Raw genomic sequence first — 27653 nt, forward strand, 5'->3', positions numbered from 1 at the left:
TGATGATATTCCTGCTTAAACTTGTTGCTGTTTTCTGTGTTCAATTTTGATGGCGAAAACAAAAACAGAAAATGGATCCCCCATTGATGGGATTGCAAACAAATTCCAAATTATTAATGCCAGAAAACCTCAACGACAATTGAAACATCAGAATAAGTTTCAAAACCTAAACCCATAAACCTTTAAATGCATGCCGTTATATGCTACCCAGTGCCTGCAGTACATCAGCCTTCAAATCTTCAAAGTCTTCAACTCCGAAGCTGAAATGAACCAAGTTATCCTCGATCCCGTACTTGCACCTCAGTTTGGCTAAGATCCCTGTTTCATGATCCACGGAATAATAACCCTCGTACATAATCATGTAAAAGAAATTGGTTGCATGTTCTAGATGCATCACTGCTCGGTGCTCCATTGATAAATTCAAAAACACAAGACCATAAACTACAAACCAGTCAACTAAAGAGCTGGACAAGTATACCTTAGGGCAATAAGGAACTATGCTTAAGGAAAAAACATGAGAGAGAGTGTCAGAGAGAGAGTGGGTGAGAGAGAGAGGGTCATTGCTGGTCAGTCCTCTGGTGAGGACCGGACGGTTTTTGTGGACAATCTGAGTAAATGGGTAACATGGAGAACAGTAAAGGAAATATTTCAACAGCAGGGAAGTGTTTTTCGTGTCTTTATTCCGAGCAGTTCTAACAAGCCGAATTATAGAAACCATACTTTTGCAAATGTCAATGGTATATGGTTAGATAGTAAGAAAATTTCAATAGGAGTAGCTAAGTATCAGAAGCAGAAACTTAGGCAAGCTGTTGGGAGTAATGTCAGAAGGGATGAAGACAGTTTGATTAAGGGAGGGTATCGGAGTAGAAGAGTTGGACCTGAGTATTTCAGTCGTTTGAGAGACGAGAGATCGTATAAGGATGCGGTAGTATCTTTTGATGGGCAGAATGAAGGTCAGGCGTGTAATGAGATTCGGGAGGGTCCTACAGGCAAGAACGCAGTTTTGAGGAATCTGTGGGAGATGCATATTCCAACTGATGAATATGACTGGGTGAAAAGATCATTAACTGGGATTATCTAATCCCATTTAGATTTGGAAATAGTAGTGAAGGGGCTGGCTAGCGATGGGATCAAGGTCAAGGGAGCTAAATGGGGTTATGCATGGAATTCGTGTATATTAACTTTCGGTTCGATGAAAGAGTTCGAGGAGGTGTGGTCGAGCAGACGAGAGGAAGTGGCCTTCTGGTTTGATTGGCTGGATCCACTTATGAGTGGAGAAGGTGTCCCAATGGCATTTTGTTCGGTGGAACTGATTGGAATGCCCTTGCTATGCTGGAACGCTTCTTTTATGGAAAAGATGGTATCAAGATGGGGGAAGCTGGTGTGTATTCACGAGTCGACGGCCAGAAGAGAAGATTTGGCGGTGGCTCGGGTTTTGTTGAGGGTAGCCAGTCCTTTTGACATCCAGGAAACTGTTACATTGGGTTCATATGGGAGATCCTTTAAGGCAAAAATTAATGTGGGTTCGGTCTATACAAATCTGGAAAGCTTGTCAGGAGTAAACTTTACGGTGGCCGGAGATGGTGAATTCAGAGATGAAGCTTCATCGGAGGAGAAAGAAGGAAGGTTTTCTGATGGGGTAGGTAGTCAAAAATTGTGTGCTGAGGACTCTAGGGACACAGTAGACAGGTGGTTGGTAGGGGAAAACTGCACAACAATGGCAGGCTGCAGTGGAAGTCAGCATTTAATGTTGCAGGATGGAGAAGGTCAAACTAGGGGTTTAAAGATGTCAGATTTTACAGAAGAAGATTTGAATTTTAAAGGGGATTATCGGGGCCTTGGTTTAAGGAATGCTCCTTTAAAGGATAGTGATAAAGCCCAGTTAGAGGACTTGAGTGAGCCCAACTCAAACAACTTTAGATTTTATCCTTCTGGGCCAGTTATAAATTTAATTAATTTGGGTTATGGTAAACATAAGGAGTCTCGGGTGGAAGGTTTAGGAGAACAACATCAATCTGGTTCGATGGAACAATTTATGCAGAACGAGGTTTCTGTTACGCCAGAATTAATTTCACTTCCCATTCATGGTGAGGCTAAGGACAGTAGGACTTCAAAAAGCTCAAAAGAAGAAGGGTTAGAGGAAGTAATAGCTCAGGACAAGGAGGTTAGTAGTGCAGAAGGTTCAGAGGAGGCAAAGGACGCAAGGACAATTCATATGGGCAGTAATCAGGGGATGGAAATCACCAAAAAGTATTACGCACATGGCTTAAGGAGTTGGGGTCCTCTAGGTCATTTGTCTAATAGTCTGCATAAAAGAAAGACATCGATTAGAAGGTGGAATTCTGGCTCGTTTTCTAGAGTGTATCGAAGATCTAGAGAAAGAAAGGTATGGTTTAATCCGAGTAGAGAAGGAGGAGCAATACAATCATTGAAACCTACTGATCATAACAGGACTATTTTCGATTCTATGATGTGTAATCATTCCCTTCCTGCGATTTTGGAGGGAAGATCCATGGGGGTCGAGGAGGAAGGAGGCTCTAGTCACATTTCTGTTGGTGATCATTTACAGTCTTCTAGGAGTGCAAAAAGTCCTGCAACTGTTTGTCAATCTGGTTCAGTGGCTAGGAATGAGAATAGAAGAGAGAGAAGGCTTTTGACAAGGGAAGCTCTGGATGTGGTCAGTCGACCTACTACATTTTCTACAAATTTCTCGGTATTTTTAGAGGAGGCTTTGGCTACATGGGAAGTTAGTAAAATTTTGGGGATTTCTTACAAAGAGGGTAAGAAGGCATTCCTGGAGAAAATTATATATTATGAGGGTTTGGATGTTAGTAAGGGAGGGTTGAATCCGGGAGAGTAGATTTTTGGTTGATTTTCTACATCGAGGCGTTGGTTCTATATCTATATTTATGATAAAGACTAAGATTATTTCATGGAATGTCAGGGGTATTGGTAAAAAGGAAAAATCGAGAGCTATTGCTAATATGGTTAAGAGACTCAAACTGTGCTTACTTCTTATTCAAGAAACAAAGTTAGAATTTTGTTCTCAGTCTCTAAGGAGAAGGATAGGTGGAAATACTCTAAATGGAGGATCTTTCGCCCCAGCAATGGGATCCGCAGGTGGTCTTATGGTTTTGTGGAATGATAAGGAATTTGAAGTTTCCAATAGCCATTTAAGTGGTAGATTCATTGCAGTTTATGGGAAATTTAAGAATTCTAGAGAAGAGTGTGATTATTAATGTGTATGGTCCTTCCATTGATTCTGAGAAGGCTGAATTCTTCAGGGAGTTGCTGGATTTTGTTGCTGCTCAAACAGTATCAGTCTGCATTGGGGGTGATCTTAATGTGTACCTCGACCCAGCAGAGAAATTGGGAAAGTCCCAAAACTGGCTCTCCATTGATATTCTTAGGAATTTCTTGAACCAATCTAACTTAATTGATCTTCATTTGGCTGGGGGAAGGTTTACATGGTGTAACAATAGAGAAGCTTCTGCTTGGGTCAGACTAGATAGGTTCCTAATTTCTGGGAGCTTTCTAGTTTGTTTTCCGAATATCGTCCAAAGCCTATTACCTAGATCGCTTTCTGACCATAATCCTATTTCTTTGGAGGAAAAATCTGTGGATTGAGGTCCTAAACCGTTCAGATTTTTTAATTACATGTTAGAAGAGGAAGGTTTTGAGGGCTTGGTCAAGTCGTCCTTAGACAATTGGAAGGTGAGCAGGAAGAGAAGGGGTATTTTCAACTTTTTACAAGGAGCTAAAAATACAATTAGAATCTGGTCTGGAAGAAAATTCCATAGGATTGTTGGGTCTATTAATGATTTGGAGTTGAAGTTAAAGCACAAGGTGGTGTTATCTCCCAACAGGAGTGGGATCACTTGATGCAGTCCAGAAAGGTTCTATGGAGGCTGTATCGGACTGAAGAAAGTATTTGGTTTCAGAAATCAAGGGCAAAATGGATTAAAGATGGGGACAGAAATACAAAATTTTTCAACCTGTCTGCGCTCAATAGAAGTAAAAGGAATGAAATCACAAGCTTGAAGATTAATGCCTCAATTGTTTCAGACCCGCAATCGATCAAGTCCCATATTGTGGATTTTTTTAAGAAAGCTTATAATTCTAAGTTCACTATGGAAGTTGATGATTTATCACTGGATTTTGCAAAGCTGACAGGGGTTCAATCCTCAAAGTTAGAGGAGCAGTTCTTAGAACAGGAAATATGGCAAGCGATAACTACCTCGGACAGTTCTAAAGCACCAGGACCGGATGGCTTCACCATGGGATTTTTCAAGAAGTTTTGGCTTAACCTGAAGGAACATGTAGTGAAATTTTTTCTGGATTTTTTCTTAGGCAAGAAATGGGACCATGGGATCAGTCATGCGTTTATTACGCTTATTCCGAAGAAGATACAGCCGGTTAATGTGGAGGACTTTAGACCTATTAGTCTAGTAGGCAGCCTCTATAAGATTCTCTCTAAAGTTCTATCTAAGAGGTTGAGCTGCTGTGTTGGAGATATTATTAGTCGGTCACAGTTTGCTTTTATCCCGGGGAGACAGTTGTTGGACTGCGCCTTCATAGCGAATGAAGGTATTGACTATTGGAGAAAGAAAGGGCTGCAAGGGGTTGTTTTTAAAGTTGATTTTCGTAGAGCATATGACTCTGTGGAATGGCCAATATTATTTAGAGCAATGTCAGAGATGGGTTTTGGAAGTAGATGGTGCTCGTGGATTTCTCAGTGCCTTTCGACAGCCTCGATATCGATTCTTGTTAATGGGTCTCCTTCGGAAGAGTTCCCTATGGACAAGGGGCTAAGACAAGGTTGCAGTCTTTCCCCACTACTGTTTAACATTGTTGGAGAGTTGCTACATTTAATGCTCTCAAAAGCAGTTGATAAGGGTTTATTTCAAGGCTTTGTTATTGGGAAACCTGAAAATTCTACTAGACTGTCTCATCTTCAGTTTGCGGATGATTTAATCATATTTTGCCAATCATCTCTTACTCAGATTAAGAATGTTAAAAGAGTTGAGAATTTTTAGTATGATAGCGGGTCTGCACCTTAATTTGGCGAAGAGCAAGTTACTGGGGATTAATATGGAAGAGGAAGTTTTAACAGACTGGGCATCACAAATTGGCTGTTCAGTAGGTTCTTTTCCAACAGAATATTTGGGACTTCCATTGGGAGCCAAGAAAAATTCGGAGACTTTATGGAATCCAGTTTTTCGAAATTTCAGTGCCAAGCTTGCTGGGTGGAAAGCTACATGTCTGTCATTGGCTGGTAGGACAGTCTTATTGAAATCGGTGCTAACTTCTTTACCAATTTTTTTCTTATCATTGTTCAAAATGCCTAACAAAATCGGTAAGAAGTTAAATTCGTTAATGGCCAATTTCTTATGGGGTGATAAAGAGGGAAAGGGGAGAATTCATTGGGTAAACTGGAGCACGGTTTGCAAGCCTCTTAACTGTGGTGGTCTTGGTGTTCTAGATTTGAATCTCACCAATCGAGCACTTCTGGGAAAGTGGGTGTGGAAATTTGCCAATGATAAAAGTTCCCTATGGAAATTTGTGTTGAGCAGCAAACACAAGGTTAGTTGTAAGTCAATGTCTATTAGGGAGGTTTCTCGTCCACAATCTTCTTGGATTTTGCGAGGTATTGCCAACAATTACTTGAAGAATGATTCGGAAGGAATTAGTCTGAGATCAAATTCGAAACTGATAGTGGGAAATGGAGAATCCATCTACTTTTGGAATGATATTTGGGTCGATGAGAGTCCTCTCAAATTTCTTTTTCCTAGAATTTTTGTGCTCTCTCCTAATAAAGAGGGGAAGATTGCAGAGTTTGGTAGTTTTGAACCGAGCGGTTGGGTGTGGAATGTTCAAACTAGAAGGAGCTTAAGTGATTGGGAGCTGGTTCAATGGATGGATCTGATGTCTAAACTAAAGGACATTCAACTTTCAGAGTTGGTAGATGATTTTCTGTCGTGGACTGCAAGTGGAGACGGTTTGTTTTCGACAAAATCATGCAGAAGTTCTCTTGGCCCTGTGTTGGGGAGTAATAATTTGTGGTCAAAAGGGGTTTGGCTGGGATTTGCTCCACCTAGGGTTGAAGCTTTCCTCTGGCAGCTTGCTTATCAAAAAGTAACAGTCAAAGCTGAGTTGGTTAAGAGAGGTATACCACTCGGAGATGACTTTCTTTGTCCTTTATGTAAGGAGAAGGAGGAATCAGTGCAGCATTTATCTATTTCTTGTGTTGTTGCTTGGGAATTATGGAATAAATTAGCTAGTTTTTGGGATGTATCGCTGGTTTTACCACAAGACCCTCCTTCTATTCTTATTTCCTGGGATGAGTTGAGGGTGAACTCGACTATTTGGAAATTTATTCCGGGAGTAATCTTTTTGTCTATTTGGAAAGTCAGGAATGCTGTGGTTTTTGAAGGTTCTCCTCTTGACAGATTGGCTCTGTTTTTCATTGTTAGATTCAGGCTTTCTAAATGGTTTCTAGCCAAATTCCCTAAGATTTACATTCATGAGGATGTGCTAATTGGTAATCTATCTCTGGCAGATGGAGTTACACATTCTAAAGACAAAGTTTGTGATGTTTTTAGATGGATTCCCCCTCCGGTTGATTTCCTTAAATTGAATGTCGATGGAGCTGTCAGATTAGATGGATCGGGTGGTGGAATTGGAGGTATTTTAAGAGATTGGAATGGGTGTACTCTTTTGACTTTTTCAGAGAATGTTGGCATAGGAACTCCTCCACTTGCTGAATTAAAGGCTATTAAAAGAGGTATTGAAATATTTTTGTCATCTAGATGGGAATCTATTGGTAGGTTAATCGTTGAAAGTGATTGCTCATCTGCAGTGGAGTGGATTCAGTCCCCGGTTTTGGCTCCTGTCTTCTTCTCTCCTCTAGTTTATAAGATTTCGACTCTTATCACTGGCAGGGTTCATTCGGTGAGGTTGATTCCAAGGTCGTGTAATGGGGAGGCGGACAGTCTAGCTAAAAAAGGGATAGGTTGATTGTAAGGTTTATAATGTGGTTTTTATGTTTTCAGTGAGTAGTTTGTTTCTACCGGGAGGAGTGGCTTTGTTTTATGGATGGTTTTGTAGTGTAATTGTTAAATCTTATGTAAATGTTCTCCTTTAATAAAAGTTCTAAGGCACTCTTTTCCTATTTCCGCTGATTAAAGAGCTTTATTTCAAGCTTCTTTAATCAAGAGAGGGGTTTTTAACGAGGCCTGCCATTCTTATCAAAAAAAATAATCATGTAAAAGAAAACACAAGGATGATACTGGTCTCCGTCTGTCTCCAAAGTACCTAGCAAATACTTAACATTCCTATTTAATAACATAAATTGACATCAATCTACACTAAGCTTATGATGCATTAAATATTGAGTCCATTAGGGATAAATTCAAGCAGTACGGGTCTATACATAAACCTGGAAATAGTGACATACCAATAGGACATTATAGCCGGCTAATCGACAATGCTCTCACAGTCACCAAAGGATGGAGCAATGTATGGAATCTTCAATGCATCAACAAACTTGATGGTGGTCATCAAATCTCCATCCACCTGAATGATTTAGTAGACTGATACTTCAAACAATTTTTTGCATGCATAAAACCAAATGGAAGTACAAAAAGATACTAAAGATGAATTTCCAAGGTATTCAAGGTTGTAGTAGTTAAAGAAAAACAAACCTCAAAACTGACCACACCACCAAAGCCAGTCATTTGCTTCTTGGCAATTTCATGTTCTGGATGACTTGGCAAACCCGGATAATACACGCGTCTCACCTGCCATTGATATTTAATAAGCCAAGAGAAGATGTAATTTTCCAAATTGAAAAAGTCATAAAAGCCAAATCGGATAAATACATAATTATAAAATACGACACCACCAAAAGCTAGGTGGACATTCAACCAGTTATACCATGCAAGCACGACATGCATCCAACAGATGAGGCATATTACAGCTGGGAACCAGATGCAACAGAACTATCACATCTATTGAAAGTATATTAACAGTACTATCATATTATCACTGGCGTTTCAATGGTTGGAAACAATAACGATCATTGAAACGTAAAAAACCAACAGAAGCCAACTTGATTCACATGCTCATCTTCACTCTTTTTAAAAAATTGACTTCAGTTTCTTTAGAATTTTTGCCCATTTGTGGTTCTTAATTTGAGTTTGCATTAAATGGAATGTACATAAACGATAACGGAAAAGGGAATGTCACAGAAACACATACCCTAGGATGTGCTCCTAAAGCTTCGGCCATCCTTAATGCTGTTGAATTCTGTTGCTGTACACGAAGATGTAGCGTCTTCATGCCTCTGATGATTAGGTAAGCAGCATTCTGTTTATACGTAGCAAAAAACATATTACTTTGTGAACCTTGCAACAAATAATGGAGAACTGCTAGGGAACAAATCTTTGAAGAATTAAGTGAAAGTCAGTAAATCGTCATTCTTAAAATAACACAACATATTCTTCTTAGACAAGAAGTCTGCCCAACCACCTTTAGATCCAGCACTATTGACCGAATATAATTACCAAATAAAATCTACTTCAGGGCTAAGGCAGCAAATATGTATGTTCCGACTACATGAGACACTGAAACTAATTGATCGAGATTCAAGTAAGGACAACTCACCGGGTTGAGAGTACCACCCAAAATATGATGCAAAGTACGAATTTCAGTAACCAACTTCTCTGAACCACTTATGCAACCAGCAAGAACCTGGAAATGGAGAATTACACATTTATTGTTTGAATTTATGATAACTGGCAGCAAGAATGGATTTCAAACCAACTAAACTAAAAAGAGCAAGTAATTACATCATTGTGGCCACCAATGAATTTTGTTGCAGAGTGCAAAACAAGATCAGCACCAAGGGCCAGGGCCTTCTGGTTAAGAGGTGTAGCGAAGGTACCATCAATGCAGATAAGTGCTCCTTTGCCGTGACACATCTTTGAAACTCTTTCTATGTCAACACATCTTAGGAAAGGGTTTGTGGGAGACTCGGTAAAGAAAAGAGAAACATGAATGGAATCATAATTCATTTTCAATTCAGGATGAGCTGTCATTTCCAAAGTTAACATAAAAGACAAATCTAGAAAACAAAGGAACCATTTTCTGTCCCACAGACTTTGTTCTCACTGAGTGCAGTCTCCAGGCCATCCACGTCTGCGGGGTCAATAACAGTAACCTGTATTGATGATAGCGAAAAACTCAATTAGATATTTCAAGTTTTCAACAAGACAAACATTAATATTGCTAGTTTATTGCATACAACATTATGTTCTTATTGCACTTCTCAATGTTCTCATATATATAAAAAACCCAATAAAGGAATTCTTGTGAATATGAACTTTTACTCTACAAATTACATCATTTAGGTGCATGTGCATCACTCCGTAGGTAGAAGCTATTGATGAGGCCTTGGGGCCTGGCTTAAAGGCAAGGAGGAGACTTTGGGAACTTTGAGGTACCAAGTTCAAGTTCCACAATGAGTGGATTTGGTATTTGAGCTTAACTGTTTAGATGTATTCTGGCTTGTTAGTTGGATAATTCAGTTTATTTGGTAATATATGGATGTAATGATTGATCATGATTGTAACTTCTGGTATAGTTGTAATGTTTAAAAAGTTATATATATAAAAATGGGTAGAAGCAGTGTTCCCTAATTCGTGATTCGCTTTAGTTCGCGGAACGAGTACGGGATCGCAATTCGTTAATCTTACCGTTTGCGGTTCATTGGGGGTAGACTTCTTTAAAACTATCACAATTTGTGATGGTATTTTTTTGGTTCACTGATAATTTTTTTAATAACATATCTCTAGGTTAAATAGTGAAAATATAATAATCTTTTAATAATTCTTTAGTTTTTATAAAGTTGAAGGACTAAAAATATAATTAAACCAATATTAATTTTACTTTTTCTTCTCGCACTCCCACGCTTCCTCATCTTCCTTTCTTTTCCTTTTCTAAAATCCCGATGCATCTTCCTATCTTTTCCTTTACCAAATTACCTATCAAAAAAATCTGTCGACTCTACTGCCGACGACTGGCAAGATAGACTCTTCCACCGTCTTCGTTACCGCCCCTTCTCCTACTGAATTCTTACCCCTATATTTGTTTCTTTGTTTTTGTTGTGATGGGCTTTTGTTTCTAGGGGTGTTCATTTTTCGGTTTTAACCGAATTAACCGACCCAACCGAATTAATTCAATTAATTCGATCGGTCACCGAATTAGTTCGGTCGGGGAACGGTTAATGTTATTTTCTATATTCAGTTAACGGTTAATGTCGAAACGATTTTTCCCTTAAAAGGTGAAAAGGGGTGATTTTAAAAAATCACATTAATTTTTAAGTTACCTCCTTTTAATTTAAAAACCAATGCGATTTAAAAGGCCTCTCGTTTCGAAAAATTTTGGATTTCCTTTACGATCGAAAAATACGGTTCAAAGAGTCGCCACCAATCCTTGATTAGGGTGTGATTGGGCACCCAAAAATGTTTTGTCATTTTAAATGAAAACTAATTTTAATTAAAACAACAAATTGAAGTCTGCGTTACCAAAATCCGAGTTCGGGAGTCGATTACATGTGGGGAAGGATTAGCACCCCCACAACGCCCTAAATCGGTACCTAGTCGATTAATTAACGTCTTTGCAATGAACTTTACAAATTCGAATTTATTTTGAGTTTTGATTCCATAAAAAATGTAAATTTAAAACATTCAAAAACACTCAAGCAAATTAAATTAAAATTACCAAGTCATTTTAGAAAGATAAAGAATATTCGATTATTTACAAATATCGAGACCAGATCTTAAAGATATAACAACCTTTTCTCGATATATTTAAATAAACGAACATTTCTTTTTCTCTCGTTCCCAAATTTTAGGTGATGAATCAATTATTTTGGTTTCACTTTCGGGATACACTTTTATTTTAAAATCATTAAAAGCGGACCTCAAATCAGTTATGACTGCCCACTTAAAACAATTTAAATTAAAAGTGTATTACCCTTAATTCGATTATGAATATGTCGAGTTATACAAGTGAGGCTATCATACATATTATGCAATAGTATTTATTAAGTAAATGATATGAATATGCCAAAACTTATATGCATCCTAATAGAAGGTAAATACCAATATTCACAACACTAATTTATTCGACATATTAAATAAAATAAAGCAAGACACAAAGTTATCCTATATTACTTATTATATGCATATATACGCAAGCAAATGACCATATTAACATTAATAATTAAATTATACATAATGTTTACATGTTATCATGCAAATATAAAAAAACGACATAATGACTTAAATAAATAAACACAAAACTCTAAGGCTAAAATCATAGATTATACAAAGATCAAATCATAGGACAATAATGATCATATTTCATGTACTAAAATTGAAATAAACCCACAAATGTATGCAGGACTAAACTGTAATCTTCAAAAGAAACATATCAAATGTACAAACAAATAAAATATCAAAGTAAGGGAATCCCGGGGCTAAAATGAAACATGCAACAACCTCAAAGGCTAATATCTAAACAACAGAAATTAAATACAAGACATTAGGACTAAAATTAAATGTGCATCAAACATAAAGACCGAATTAAAAACTTAAAGACACGATTTACAGACTAAAATGAAAAATATATAAAACGTGAATGACTCGTACCGTGAAAAATCCATGCGCGAAACGGGTCCCCTAAACCCCTAAACGACGCCGTTTTATGCTTTGCCTATAACCCTACTTAAACTAAAATTAAAACCCTACTCATCATTTACAGGTTTCAGCCGCAAACCCCCATTTCTTCTCAAACAGCACCTCTCACCCCTCTCCCTCACTTACAGCACCGTTCGAGAGCTCCAAAGCTCGCCGGCCACCATACGTTGGTGGCCTCCTTTCACTCAACCACAACCGTTCACCACCCCAACCTAGGGAGACCAAAACCTCTGCGCAACTCCGGTAAACCTAACACCTACTCCAACGAAGACTCAAACCCAAGAAATAAGCTAAGTTGAAACTCTCCTCTTTGTTTTCTATACTCTATAAAACTAAAGGAGACAACCCTGTTTGGAGCAGGACCCCTCGGTCGCTCAAGCCTCTCCACTCCGATGGCTTCAACTCCGGCGTCGAGACCCTCTCTGGATGGTAAGTAATTTCTCTCTACTCTTTGCACAATATATTTATTAAGAACAAAAATGGATATGACTCTGTCGATTTTAAAAGAAAAAATACCTCTGAAGAAATTACTTGGTTTTCACTGTCCTTTGAATGGGTGAATCGAAAATGCTTTATATTGCTTTGTTATCTTCTTCACAAACAGAAAAGGAAAAAGTGCTTTTCGTTTGAAAATGGGAGCTCCAACCCCTAGTACATTGTTTTCAAAACAGAAAATTCCAGATGAAAAGTAAAAGCCCCTGTTATCATTCTTGTTCTCTTCCTGTTCGTGCCCTTCGTGAACCTCTTGTCATTGTTGGAAATATTCTCCTCCTCCCTTGTTGTTGAACCGAGCCCATTAATTTCTATTTTCTGATTTTTTTTCCTGATGGTTCTTGCCCCCCTTCTTCTCCTAATGGTCTCTGTTTTCTCTATGTAATCCTCCTTTTTTGTTTATGAGTGGTTATTTCATTAAAACTGACCATCCACGTAAAAAAAACTGCTCCTTTCAGTTTCTATCACCTCGAAGAAAATATCCAAATGGTCTCTACGTTTTTTCCTGGTTTTTAACCCCCCAAAATTGTTTTCATTTGCAAGTGATATATGGGACCCGGACAAATCAAGCATCTACAGCTGCCCCTCTTTGCTCATTGTCGTATAACGAGAATAGAGCAAAGATAAAAGATGATTGAATTTGTCCGGTCATGAAAACTTCAAGAGATTAATCCACTCCATTGTTCCTTCAGGATAAATGAAACTTGAGAAGTATTTGAATGACGAGTCTGCTACCTATTCGTTCAGGGAGTATAGGACTCGAACAATCTTCAACAAACGGGTCTTCTCCCTATTGTTTCAGGGAGTAGAACTCGAACAATCTTCGATCAGCGGGTTCGCTCCCTCTTGCTTAAGGGAGTAGAACTTGAACAGTCTTCTGCCTACGAGTTCGCTCCCTCTTGCTTCATGGAGTAAAACTCGAACAATATTCTGCCTATGGTCGCTCCCTCTTGCTTCAGGGAGTAGAACTCGAATAATCTTCTGCATTCGGGTTCGCTCCCTCTTGCTTCAGGGAGTAAAACTCGAACAATCTTCTGCCTACGGGTTCGCTCCCTCTTGCTTCAGGGAGTAGAACTCGAATAATCTTCTGCCTACGGGTTCGTCCCCTCTTGCTTCAGGGAGTGGAACTCGAACAATCTTATGGTGTGATTTTGCTTCATTATTCTTTCATGAAGGCTCAACTTCGAAGGTTAAACTGATGACCCGAAGGATTTCATCATCATGCTCGAAAGACTTACTAATGGACCAAAGGATTTCATCATCATGCTCGAAAGACTTACTGATGGCACTTACTGATGGATTTGCTTCACTACTCTTCGGTGAAGGCTTGCAAATTACTCGAAGGATTTAATCATCATGCTCGAAAGACTTACTAATGGCCCGAAGGGCTTATAAATTGTGAAAATTTGAAAATCGCATTCTTTGTTTTCAAAAATTTCATCTTCTCAAAACATCGTTTTTTCATTTTCAAATTCATGTGAAAACATCCTACCCGAAGGTTTTACGGATGACCCGAAGGACTTATCATCTTGCTCTAAAGGCTTACAAATGACCCGAAAGATTTAAGCATCATGCTCGAAAGACTTACTGATGGCCCGACAGACTTATAAATTATGAAATTTTGAAAATCACATTCTTCGTTTTCAAAAATTTCATCTTCTTAAAACATAAGTTTCATTTTCAAATTCATGTAAAAACATCCTACCCGAAGGTTTTATGGATGGCCCGAAGGACTTATCATCTTGCTCTAAAGGCTTACAGATGACCCGAAGGATTTAAGCATCATGCTCGAAAGACTTACTGATGACACTAAGGACTTAAATTTCTTACTGGGTAAGAAACATTTCTTATTTTTCCTCAAATTTCATATTTTAATGAGAAATCCTTCTCATTTCACTTCATAAAATGACTTAATGGTCGGGCCACGTGCCCCGCTTCAAAGTAACGCTTCCCCTGTGGATTGACCCCTGCGTTTCTCATGTTCTCTCTCTAAACACGATTCCCTGTATTTGATGTTTGACTTCTACCTTTCAATCTTTAAAATTTTAACATCCTGCATCTTCTCTTTTCATTGGAAGATCTGTCAAAATCATGTGTTTATGCATGAAACACGAATGCAATTAAATGTATCAATGTAATGCATTTTCTTTTATGCAAATGATGTTCTCATGAATGCATAAATGTCAATTCCATCTTCATTTGACCTCAAAGTGACAAACTTAGTCTTCTTCTACTTGATCATTCCTCTTCGGGGTTTGCTTTAGATATCCGTATAACAACTTATAATTTCCAACTTGCATTTTTGAAGAGCCTTCTGATCTTCTTTTATCTTCTTGTTGTATTCATTTTTTATCTTCATTTCGGAGAAATTGTTTTCTCTCTCAACTTCTTGCTATGATCAGAAATACCACTGTGTTGCCCCATTTCCATCATTGGCTCAATTACGCTTTCTAAGTTGTTCTTTCCGGACTCTGCCATTGATTGATGTTCGGTTGGTTTGCTTTACGAGGTAAGCTCTACTCAAATTCACGGTATGTCCCTAACACTTCAAGTTGTGAGACTCATTCTCAATATCTTCTTGGTCTGAATCTTGTCATCCCAACATGATCTGGGTTTCTGGTCATGCCTCAAAGTGGGTACTCTTGGGTCTCTTCGTGCCCAACATATCCTAACTTGAATGTTCTCATTCTGGTGTCACTACACAGTAATGTTGAATAGCTCGAGGGCGTCTCTTCGCATTGTCACAAACACTTAAGAAATGGTCAATTCTTCTAACAAAATGTCTTGCATTTTATGCAAGCTGTAATATGTGCCCCTTCTGAATAATGAGATCATCTTCTTCTTGATGGGTAATTGACAACGTCACAAGGAAATGTTATAAGTTTCATTCTTCATTCATTCTGTTCTCTTGGACCATCTACTTCAAGATCGTGAATTGCTTCATGTTCTGGCATTGCTTATTCCTTTTCTCCAATAGAGACATAATGAGTCTCACAAGCTTCAAGGACCTTTCACACTTGAAACTGTCATGTTTGAAAATGTTTTTCCCTTTTCTCTTATTATAGGGATCAAAGAATGAAAGAATTTTATAAAACATTGCCTCTTAATTCAGGCTTACAATCAAATCAAATCATAAACATGAGTTCAAATAATATCAAAAGAATCAATAACTATTTAATTTTTCAGAGTTATAACTCTTTGACAAGTGTCAAAATTGATGGGTTGGCTTGAGGTTGGATTCCTATTTTTTAAGGTTTCAGCTAACAAACTTACATTTCTTTCTCGGTCCTTGCGAACATCACAACATACCCCTCTTTCTGGCTTGGTATTTTAATCGGATACGGACAAAATGAAGCAACTTGTATAATCAATTACTAGACTTTATAGAACACTTTTATTTCAGTTCTCTGAAATCTTCCATTTGTTCAAGCCTCGTAGACTCCTCTAACAAAGGCAGTATAGAAATATCGGTCTAAAAATGAAATTCCTGAGTGCTCGTGTGATATTGACTATAACAGGTGTTCCTTAACTCCCTTAGTCCATCTTTACCGAAACTCATTATTCATAAAATTGATTTAATTTGCCATTATCTGGCTAGCTGAAATCAGCTTTATTGTAATTTGCCTCTATCGGGCTAGCTGAAGGGTTCATCTCATCACAAAGTCTTTGACTTGACAATCACAGTGGAGCATACACCAAATTGCCAGGTACCCGATCAAGGTCATAGTTTGAATATAATCTATTCATAAAGCCAGGGCTTTCGAGTTTCCTCTATAACCAATTGCTTTAGCGGAATAGCTCAGCTTTATTGTATATATATAATATCATCACCTTTATTAGGCTAGCTAAATTATGTCCATAAAGCCGGGGCGTTTAACCAATTGCTCTAGAGGGACAGCTCAAGCTTTATTGTATACATATAATATTATAATTTGGGTATACGGGTCCAATTTCTTAAGCTTGTCAAGAAGAACCTGTCATAGTCTAGGTGTTGTTGAAAGTCAGAAAATCTCATCGTTAGAGTTCAATTTCCAAGCAACTGACCTAAACAAGATTCACCTACTCGACTATTCTATCTGTAAGGATCATAATCATCATTGAACGTCATCAATAGAAGTGTAATCTAGTCGGTTTTGTAACATCATACACAAAAGATACCCATGTTGTCCGCTCCTATACATACCTGAATACCAAACCTATTGTTCATCTCCTTATGATAGAAGAAGGCTATATCGGTCTCTGCAATAGAAGGGTATGGTGTTCGATTGTATCTTCTGGAGATAAGGTAAAGGTCTTTGTTTTATCAGGTTTCAACCTTGTCATCTTGTCAAAGATTTATAACTCTAATCATTTACAGAGTTTTTAATTCAGTAGGTATTCAAAGAATTTCAAGTTGCAAATTCGATTCAATGCTCACCATCCTCAAAGTAACATGAATTTATTTAAACATCATTATAAAAAAAACTGAGAAATGATGAAAAACAAGTTCAAACATGATGTTGCAAATGAAATAAAGCTCCATAATGAATAAAATGATCTCTTCCTAATTAGGATGCCCCATTACCCATCTAATGTCGTGGTACTTAACTCAAACGGATGTTACATATTGTTCTTTGATGCCCCACTCAAGCTCGTCATCCACTGTTCCACCAATTCCTTTGTTAACGTCCCATTTACCACAAGCATCTCTATCTCCTTTAACAGCGGCCTACAGTTTCCCGTAGAATGTCCCAATGCCCCCAAGTGGAAATCACAGACACTATCTTGATCATAGCTATGAGCAGAAGGGTCTGGTTGCACTTTCACTGGCCTCGGTGTGAGGTATTGACCTTCAATCAAATGGGGATATAGATCTGAGATAGGAGTTTGGAACACTTTCAAAGCATTTTTCGATCTTGGGACTTTCTTTGGATATCTCGAGTAACCGCCTGCCCCTTTTCTTTTACGACTTTGAGAGCTCTGGACGTAACATTCATTAACCTCATCAGTTTGTTCCTTTTGATTGGTTGGGTTTTTAGAAGTGTCTTTCAAGTTTCCTTTGTTGATTGCATCCTCAATTAACTCTCCAGCTGTCATAAGATCCTTGAAGTTATTCATCGACTTTCCCAACATTAACTCAAAGAAAGGAGCTGGAAGAGAATCGTGAAACATATATGATATTTCTTCTTCTAACAAAGGAGGTTGAACTTGTGCTGCCACTCCTCTCCATCTTAGGGCATATTCTTTAAAGCTCTCAGTAGCTTTCATTCTTATCCTTTGAAGGTCATGACGTTTTGGGGCTAAGCCTTTAACATATTGATATTGTCCTAGAAAAGCATCAGCTAGGTTGACCCATGTCTTGATCTGTTCTTTGTTCAAACGGTTATACCATACTATAGCTGGCCCAGCAAGACTATCATGGAAGTAATGAATTAACATATTGTCATTATTTAGGTACCCTTCAATCTTTCTACAAAACATCTTTAGATGAATTATGGGACAACTAGTGCCATCATATTTCTCAAAATTAGGCACCCTAAATTCATGTGGGATGACCAAATCAGGGACCAAACTAAGTTCTCTAGCTTCTAACTCCTTGTGAGGGGCATTAATAGTCTTCATATCTTCAATGGCATCATTCAACCACCTGAATTTATCTTCAAATTGTTCAAAATTGATGAGGCTCGTCCCTAGGTATGAGTTAGACGCTCCAGGGCAAATTATCACTCTTGATGTACCAGTCTGATGAGATTGATTTCCTTTATCCTCTATTTTCTCTTTACTAGCAGCCTGTGGTACCAGTACCTGGATCATTTGATTCGATACGCCTTGCAAAGAACCCGATGCTTGATTCCCCGTATCTTGTTGTAACCCGACTAACTTCTCTTGCAACTGATCTTGTGATCCCTTATGAGATTGCTCCATTGTTTCCATTTGCTTGTTCATGACGATGAGGAAGTAGTATGAATGAATGATCTTGTTATTACTGTCACATAACCTTCCATAAATTATTTATGTGTTTTTATAATTAATGCATGTAAAATGCTTAAATAAATACATGTAATGCAAATGCCAGATGCAAATACAAAAGGTGTCATTCCAGAGTGACCATCTTAAAACAACTTTCATTGAACACAAAGGTTTCGGTTCATCAAACAAACTTTACATATAACGGACAACTTTCACTCCGAACTTTTCTATCTCCTTCAAAAGCCAATTTAATTTCCACTCATGCTCGGGGGTTGAGTTGTCAATCTGCTTTAATTCTCTTGCAAAGCCAGCTAAATCAACCCATTTCTGAGCCACATTGCTTGCTTGGGTCATAACTTCTTTCATGACTTTGTCCCTTTTCTCTATCTTGAGTGCTGATTCTCGGAGCTGTAGACACTGTTGTTGAATCTTCCTTGTAAGAAAGTCATTGTGGTTATTAAGCTCTTGCATAAGATCACTATAATCATCCACAATCTTCATCAATTTCTTGTTCTTGGCTCTAACGGCTTCTAGCTCAGCGTCATTCTCCCTCTTATGGCGCTGATATGAGATTTCCATATTAGCAATGGATCTGTTCAACGTCTGAATTTCGGCTTGATATTTTCCCAAATTATCAACAGCTATATTGCATCTTTTTTCTTTAATTTGTAAATCATGAGAAAACTTCTCGGCTCGACCTTATTGCATCTTGCAATTCTTTCCCAACTGTTCAACATCATTTTTAAGTTTAGTGACCCCTATTATCCACTCCTCTGGGACATTTCCTATACCAACAAATTTAAAAGTTTGACTGATCCTTCGAAAATCATCTCGCATGGCTTCCATCTCTCTGCTCAATTTATTATTTTCACTTCTTAAATGACGAATCAGAGCTTCGTATTTTGGCAAACAATTTTCTTCATGAATGTCCTCACTGATACTCTTACCCTTGGTCACTTTTGGTTCAAACTCAGCAGGATAATTTGTTTTCAAATTGGGTTGTCTTTTCAATTCAAACTCTAATACTCCATGATCTAGAAGAAGTTAGACTCGACGTTTGAAGGTGGAACAATTCTCAATAGAATGTCCTTGAATCCCAGCATGATATTCACAACGAACGTGGACGTCATACCAACATGGATATGGAGGTTGCAAAGGTTTCACATAATGCGGTGCCACTTCTCGGGCTTCTAACAGTTCATCATACAATTCCTTATATGATATTGGGATGGAATCACAACGAGATCCACCTCTCAACTTGGGTTGAATTGGAGTTTCCAGTTTTATTTCCCCTGATATTGGGAATAGACTATCAAACACCAACGAGTTTGGACTGCATGTCTTCTTTTCATCCTTCTGAACTTCTATAGTTGCCACTATTTCCTTGGCATTTCCAAACAACTTGTTGATACGAATAATGATTGTGTGTGGTTTCTCATTTTGGCTAGAATCAGCAGGTTCTAAAGTAGTCCCTTGTGTATTTGACACCTCGAGATTGTTTTCATTGAATTTTTTCTTTTCTTTGGTAGAAGTCTCTCTTCCTTTAGACAAAACATCTATTCTATCCATCATCTTGGACATTTGCTCTTTTATCTCTCTTATCTCATTGTGCTCTTCGTCAGACATATGATCTTTATGTGCACAAATCTCCACTATTTTCGAAGCTTTCTCAGGATGCCATTTCTTGACTGTGTTATAGTCTGTTTGATCACGAAACCCCTTGTCCGTCATGAAAACCTTTTACTATGATGACCACTCACAAATCAACACCTTTTGAATATGTCATGATCATGCAATGCAGACAAAGAGAAAAACAACATAAAAAATAGGTTAGTACAAATAAAATAAAAAAAGGACAAAAAGCAACAATAGCAAAATAAATAAATTAATGCTAATAAGAATGCAAATGCAAATGCAAATGCAAATGCAAATGCACAAGGTGTTAATCTTAAAAGTGACCACCATAGAACAACCTTCATTTAGACAACAAGAATTCAGAACACCATGTAGTCAAAATATAAATGTGATTCTTCATTTCTTCATTTCCTTAAGCCATATTCTTCATGGAATCTAACATTGAACCCAAATTTGTCGGCGTATTTTATCACCTTTGATGACGCCAGATGTCTTTAAATCGAATCGTGAGGTCTCCATGTTTACTTTCAATACGAAGTGATCTTCATGTCTTTGTGAAGGGTCTTCTTGTCCTTAGTATGATTGTATCTATCTCTTGAATCAACATCTTGGCCTTTTCCCTATTAAAGGAATTCTTCAATCAACTTGGTTTCTTCATTCAACGGATATCATTCTTCATGATCAGTCGAACATCTTTGGATCTCCCGGTTTTGACTACATGGTTGAGAATCTCTTGTCTCAATATGTCTAGCCTTCTCATTAGTCAATCACTTGTGAATTAACACCTTGTAATGACATGAAGATGTAAATGCAATAAAATCCAAATAAAATAGACATAGAACAAAAATGGGTTAGTGCACATAATATAAACAACAAAATAAGTACCATAAACATCAAATAAAACCTACCCTCACATGTTGGCTACCCAATCATACTTTAGTTGATCCTACCCAACATGATATATACCCCATACTTTGTCATTCACAAAAAATCCTAACCGCATGATATCTAATTCGCATGCTTGTTCGAGAAAAATAAACCTAACCGCATGATTTCTAGTTCGCATACATTTATTCGAAAAACGAAAATAAATGACTCAAAAAAGCTTTTCCTTGTGTACCCTCCTCACGGGATTCTTAAGGTTCGGGTTTGGCTCAACCTAAGTTCAAGCTCTATGTTCACTATATGCTAGGTTCGGTTTTAAAGTAATAGGTTCTCGAATTGTCCTTGTCGGTGCCCCCTTGGGCTGCCAAACCTTCAATCCTAGCCCATCACAGGCTTTAGGGGATCAAGTTCAATTTCGAGGGAACACACCTCCTTATGTCCATGCGGAGGTGATTACCATCACGAGGACCATAAGACGTGAGCTCCAGGAGCGATCCACTATCCCATGCGGAGGTGAAAACCACACGAGGGCATAGTCTCTCACTCCTACTTAAATAGGACAGAGCGGGGTTTTAGCTCATGTCATGATAATGCAAATGTGCAGTGTGTGAGGAAAAGCGAAAAAACACACAATAAAAACAATCAAAATCAATTCCCAAAACACACAATTAATCTGAAACCATTAACAAACAGATCAGTACAACTATTTAATGGTTAATTAAATTATAAACAAAAAATATTAAAACCAAACAAGGGATCAAAAAACCAAATTAGAACGAATTTATAACTTTCATTTACAAAGACACTTAATTAATCGACTATCGGCCTGACTCTCTAAAAAAAGAAGTCCCCAGCGGAGTCGCCAAGCTGTCGAAACGATTTTTCCCTTAAAAGGTGAAAAGGGGTGATTTTAAAAAATCACATTAATTTTTAAGTTACCTCCTTTTAATTTAAAAACCAATGCGATTTAAAAGGCCTCTCGTTTCGAAAAATTTTGGATTTCCTTTACGATCGAAAAATACGGTTCAAAGAGTCGCCACCAATCCTTGATTAGGGTGTGATTGGGCACCCAAAAATGTTTTGTCATTTTAAATGAAAACTAATTTTAATTAAAACAACAAATTGAAGTCTGCGTTACCAAAATCCGAGTTCGGGAGTCGATTACGTGTGGGGAAGGATTAGCACCCCCACAACGCCCTAAATCGGTACCTAGTCGATTAATTAACGTCTTTGCAATGAACTTTACAAATTCGAATTTATTTTGAGTTTTGATTCCATAAAAAATGTAAATTTAAAACATTCAAAAACACTCAAGCAAATTAAATTAAAATTACCAAGTCATTTTAGAAAGATAAAGAATATTCGATTATTTACAAATATCGAGACCAGATCTTAAAGATATAACAACCTTTTCTCGATATATTTAAATAAACGAACATTTCTTTTTCTCTCGTTCCCAAATTTTAGGTGATGAATCAATTATTTTGGTTTCACTTTCGGGATACACTTTTATTTTAAAATCATTAAAAGCGGACCTCAAATCAGTTATGACTGCCCACTTAAAACAATTTTAAATTAAAAGTGTATTACCCTTAATTCGATTATGAATATGTCGAGTTATACAAGTGAGGCTATCATACATATTATGCAATAGTATTTATTAAGTAAATGATATGAATATGCCAAAACTTATATGCATCCTAATAGAAGGTAAATACCAATATTCACAACACTAATTTATTCGACATATTAAATAAAATAAAGCAAGACACAAAGTTATCCTATATTACTTATTATATGCATATATACGCAAGCAAATGACCATATTAACATTAATAATTAAATTATACATAATGTTTACATGTTATCATGCAAATATAAAAAAACGACATAATGACTTAAATGAATAAACACAAAACTCTAAGGCTAAAATCATAGATTATACAAAGATCAAATCATAGGACAATAATGATCATATTTCATGTACTAAAATTGAAATAAACCCACAAATGTATGCAGGACTAAACTGTAATCTTCAAAAGAAACATATCAAATGTACAAACAAATAAAATATCAAAGTAAGGGAATCCCGGGGCTAAAATGAAACATGCAACAACCTCAAAGGCTAATATCTAAACAACAGAAATTAAATACAAGACATTAGGACTAAAATTAAATGTGCATCAAACATAAAGACCGAATTAAAAACTTAAAGACACGATTTACAGACTAAAATGAAAATATATAAAACGTGAATGACTCGTACCGTGAAAAATCCATGCGCGAAACGGGTCCCCTAAACCCCTAAACGACGCCGTTTTATGCTTTGCCTATAACCCTACTTAAACTAAAATTAAAACCCTACTCATCATTTACAGGTTTCAGCCGCAAACCCCCATTTCTTCTCAAACAGCACCTCTCACCCCTCTCCCTCACTTACAGCACCGTTCGAGAGCTCCAAAGCTCGCCGGCCACCATACGTTGGTGGCCTCCTTTCACTCAACCACAACCGTTCACCACCCCAACCTAGGGAGACCAAAACCTCTGCGCAACTCCGGTAAACCTAACACCTACTCCAACGAAGACTCAAACCCAAGAAATAAGCTAAGTTGAAACTCTCCTCTTTGTTTTCTATACTCTATAAAACTAAAGGAGACAACCCTGTTTGGAGCAGGACCCCTCGGTCGCTCAAGCCTCTCCACTCCGATGGCTTCAACTCCGGCGTCGAGACCCTCTCTGGATGGTAAGTAATTTCTCTCTACTCTTTGCACAATATATTTATTAAGAACAAAAATGGATATGACTCTGTCGATTTTAAAAGAAAAAAATACCTCTGAAGAAATTACTTGGTTTTCACTGTCCTTTGAATGGGTGAATCGAAAATGCTTTATATTGCTTTGTTATCTTCTTCACAAACAGAAAAGGAAAAAGTGCTTTTCGTTTGAAAATGGGAGCTCCAACCCCTAGTACATTGTTTTCAAAACAGAAAATTCCAGATGAAAAGTAAAAGCCCCTGTTATCATTCTTGTTCTCTTCCTGTTCGTGCCCTTCGTGAACCTCTTGTCATTGTTGGAAATATTCTCCTCCTCCCTTGTTGTTGAACCGAGCCCATTAATTTCTATTTTCTGATTTTTTTTCCTGATGGTTCTTGCCCCTCTTCTTCTCCTAATGGTCTCTGTTTTCTCTATGTAATCCTCCTTTTTTGTTTATGAGTGGTTATTTCATTAAAACTGACCATCCACGTAAAAAAAACTGCTCCTTTCAGTTTCTATCACCTCGAAGAAAATATCCAAATGGTCTCCACGTTTTTTCCTGGTTTTTAACCCCCCAAAATTGTTTTCATTTGCAAGTGATATATGGGACCCGGACAAATCAAGCATCTACAGCTAATTCGGTTAATTAACCGAATTAACCAAAATTATTAAATATTAAATATATTATATATATTAAATACATATTTTAAGCTCAAACCCATTAAGAATTAAGATCCAATTATTTTTAACCACACTAGACTAATTAAATTATTAATACCTAATTAAATTTTAACCGAAATTTTAAAAAATACTTCTATTATATTCAAATTAATTTAATTAGAAAAATTATAAAAAAAAAATCGGTTAATTCGGTTAACCGACCGAAATAACATAACTTTATTTGGTTCGGTTAATATTTTCAAAAAAAAAAGTTCACTTCGGTTCGGTTAAAGAAAAAAAAGTTTGATTAATTCGGTTCGGTCAATGGCCGTTTGAACACCCCTATTTATTTCCTTTGCTTTTGCTGTGAGGGTTTTTGTTTTCTTTGGTTTGTTGTGGTGGGTTTCTGTTTTCTTTGGTTTGTTTTCATGGGGTTTGTGCTTCCATTATTTTTTCTATGGGTTTTTGGTACACTAATTTCACTGTTCCGGTACGCGAACGAACCGTGAATTGGAACGGACGAACTGAAACGAGATTCGAGGGGTGGAGAGCGAATTAGGTAACACTGAGTAGAAGCAATTCCGACATCACTGCCCTCTATAAAACAAGAATGGTACAAAACCCTGGCATTTCCCTCAACAAGATCCTCAAAAAAACAATAGAATGACAGAAAAGAAACAAGAACAAATTGAAGCCATACCGAGATTCCCATTTTAGGCAGAAAGTTCTCAATGAAAATCCTAGTTTTCCGGTAGCAATCTGTTGTTGTTACCATATGTCCCCCGGCAGGGACTAATGCCATCAGCATGACTGTGCTGGCACACGTACCAGATGCCATAATCAGGGTTGATTCAGCCCCCTCAAGTGCACTGAACCAAAGGAAGATTGCTTTATGAATGTTTGAACTCCATTTAAACTGCCAAAAAAGTACAATAGAAAATATGATTAAAAAAAGGAGGACAAACCTTATCTTCTCCTCTGCAACGACTGTAGTTGGATTTCCATACCGCCCGTATTCAAAACTTGTATGGCGTTTCTCCTGCAGCAAGATTACATAGAACATTAATCCACTGAAATTCATAGGTCATACATCAAATGCTTCTAAGAACTCGACCTTTCATCTCTAGATTATGCATTAACTGAATAAGCAAAAGGAGTTTGTTTGCATCGTATTTAGGAAAATATTAACACATGGTACTCTGACCATGACAATAGCTACTTATATATGGTGAACCAATAAATTTATTAAAATATAAACATTACCAAGTGAACTAATTGATCAATGCAAACATTAAACGTCATGACAACAGATATATCGATGCTATTATTATACCTTGATGTTAATAAGCTCCTGAGTTTTCTTAAAGAAGTAAGCTGAAGTATTAACCACTGGAGTGGTAATTGCATCAGTAACAATACCGCGACCTAATCTTTCACCTGCAAAAAGAAGAAGAAGAAGAAGAAGACGAAATAGAATTAAAATCGTTTTAGATACTTATTTTCACGTAAATGTAAGGATCTAATGAGAGAAAATAAGAGGAACCTACAAAAAAATAATTAAAAACTCCATGATTACAGCTAGATAAAAATGAATCTTAAACAATTTAGCAACATACACATATTATTGTAATTATCTCGATTACTTGAATCTAATCTGAAGCACAAGTATCGGTTTCTCTTATTTTCCTTTCAAAATAAAAACTTTTTTCAAGAAAAAAAATAAAAATATATATATATTAAAAACTCCATGATTAAAGCTAGATAAAAATGAATCTTAAACAATTTAGCAACATACACATATTATTGTAATTATCAAATTACTAATTATCTCGATTACTTGAATCTAATCTGAAGCACAAGTATCGGTTTCTCTTATTTTCCTTTCAAAATAAAAACTTTTTTCAAGAAAAAAAAATAAAAATAAATATATATTAAAAACTCCATGATTAAAGCTAGATAAAAATGAATCTTAAACAATTTAGCAACATACACATATTATTGTAATTATCAAATTACTAATTATCTCGATTACTTGAATCTAATCTGAAGCACAAGTATCGGTTTCTCTTATTTTCCTTTCAAAATAAAAACTTTTTTCAAGAAAATAAATAAAAATAAATAAATAAATAAATATATTTCAAATTTCAGTGAAGTGAAATAGAAAATGACTAATTCAATTACCAGCATGAACAGTGATGCTCCCATCGGAGCTCAAAAACGATGTCGTCGAATTATCTGAACCTCCAATATGTACACTACCGTTGTCAATACAACCTTCTACACCCGCCACGTCATCATTGACGGTGACGGTGACGGAGGCTGAAGCTGCATGAACAGAATCAGCAGCAGCCGAGGAGGGGGAATCCGAGGTGGGGCCATTCGACCACGAAGCAGAGACGATTTGCGCAACACCGAGATTGCTACAGTTGCGGCGAGCCTTGATGCTGAGTTGGCGCACGAAATTCGGCGGGAAACGAAAGATCAGGGAAGACAAACCACGGCTACTGATACCTCCGGCATAAAGTGACGACACCGTCGCCCTTCGGCTGCTCGCGACACGAGGCTTGTCCCCGATCGGCGCACCAGAGAAGTCGGGATCCGGACGGCAGTCAAATGCAGAATAAGCATTAAAAACCCTAGGAGCAAATGAAGATGAGGAGACTGCCATTTGTTTCTCTAACCAAAAACCAAATTTCTTCCTTTCCTTCCGCGACTTCTCCGAAACGCGAAGAGGCTGCCCTTTTCAGTACTGCCTTAAGATTGAACTGGGTTAAATACGCGAATTCCTCTGTAGTTTTGTTGATTATTTTGTTTACGAGTCCTTTTTTAATTTTAACTAGGGTTTCTGTGGGTATGAGTTAACTTGCTATCGTGGCGGCTAGAAAATGGTTGGACCCTGTTTCTAACATCCCAATTTCCTTGCACTCTCCTATTTTTTTTTTCAGCATCATACATTTCCTTCTAACGAACCATAAGAATATATCCTATGTTTCTTTGTAAGCTTTAGTTCTTACTCAACTCATAAGATGATTTCATTAGTAAAGAAAAACGTTATTTTTTCTAAATGTTTTGAATTTGAATAATTATATTTTTATAAAGTGTGTGCGTTGTCGATAGATAAGTTTTTTTTTAAATAGATAAAGAATACAAAAAACATATCAAAAGATTATAAAATTAAAAGTATTAAAAATAAAAGATATCAAAGATATAATATAAAAATAAAATATTCAGAAAATAAATTTAATAAAATATCTCAAAAAAACAAAATATTCACAAGATCATAACCCACATGTTCATAAGAGTTTGACCCGACCAGTTGATTGACTATGGAGACAGTAAAGCCGCCTGGACCTTGTTCAATGTCCGCTTAATCGGTGTTGATAGTAACGCGTTAAAATTTATTTTATTACCAGCTTGATCCTTTTAAAATGAGCAATTATTCGAATTGTGGATAAATCTTCCGTCAAACCTTAATTAAATTTAATAATTCTTAGAAACACAACTAGAGATGATTTTA

General features: G+C 37.0%; 1 pseudogene; it reads right to left on the reverse strand.

Annotated features, from left to right (window-relative positions):
• LOC120118611 lies at positions 1-26868 on the reverse strand (annotated as a pseudogene).
• Positions 26869-27653: the final 785 nt, after the last annotated feature.

This window comes from Hibiscus syriacus, unplaced genomic scaffold (genome assembly GCF_006381635.1).
Source record: "Hibiscus syriacus cultivar Baekdansim isolate YM2019G1 unplaced genomic scaffold, ASM638163v2 tig00110328_pilon, whole genome shotgun sequence".
Taxonomy (NCBI): Eukaryota; Viridiplantae; Streptophyta; class Magnoliopsida; order Malvales; family Malvaceae; genus Hibiscus; species Hibiscus syriacus.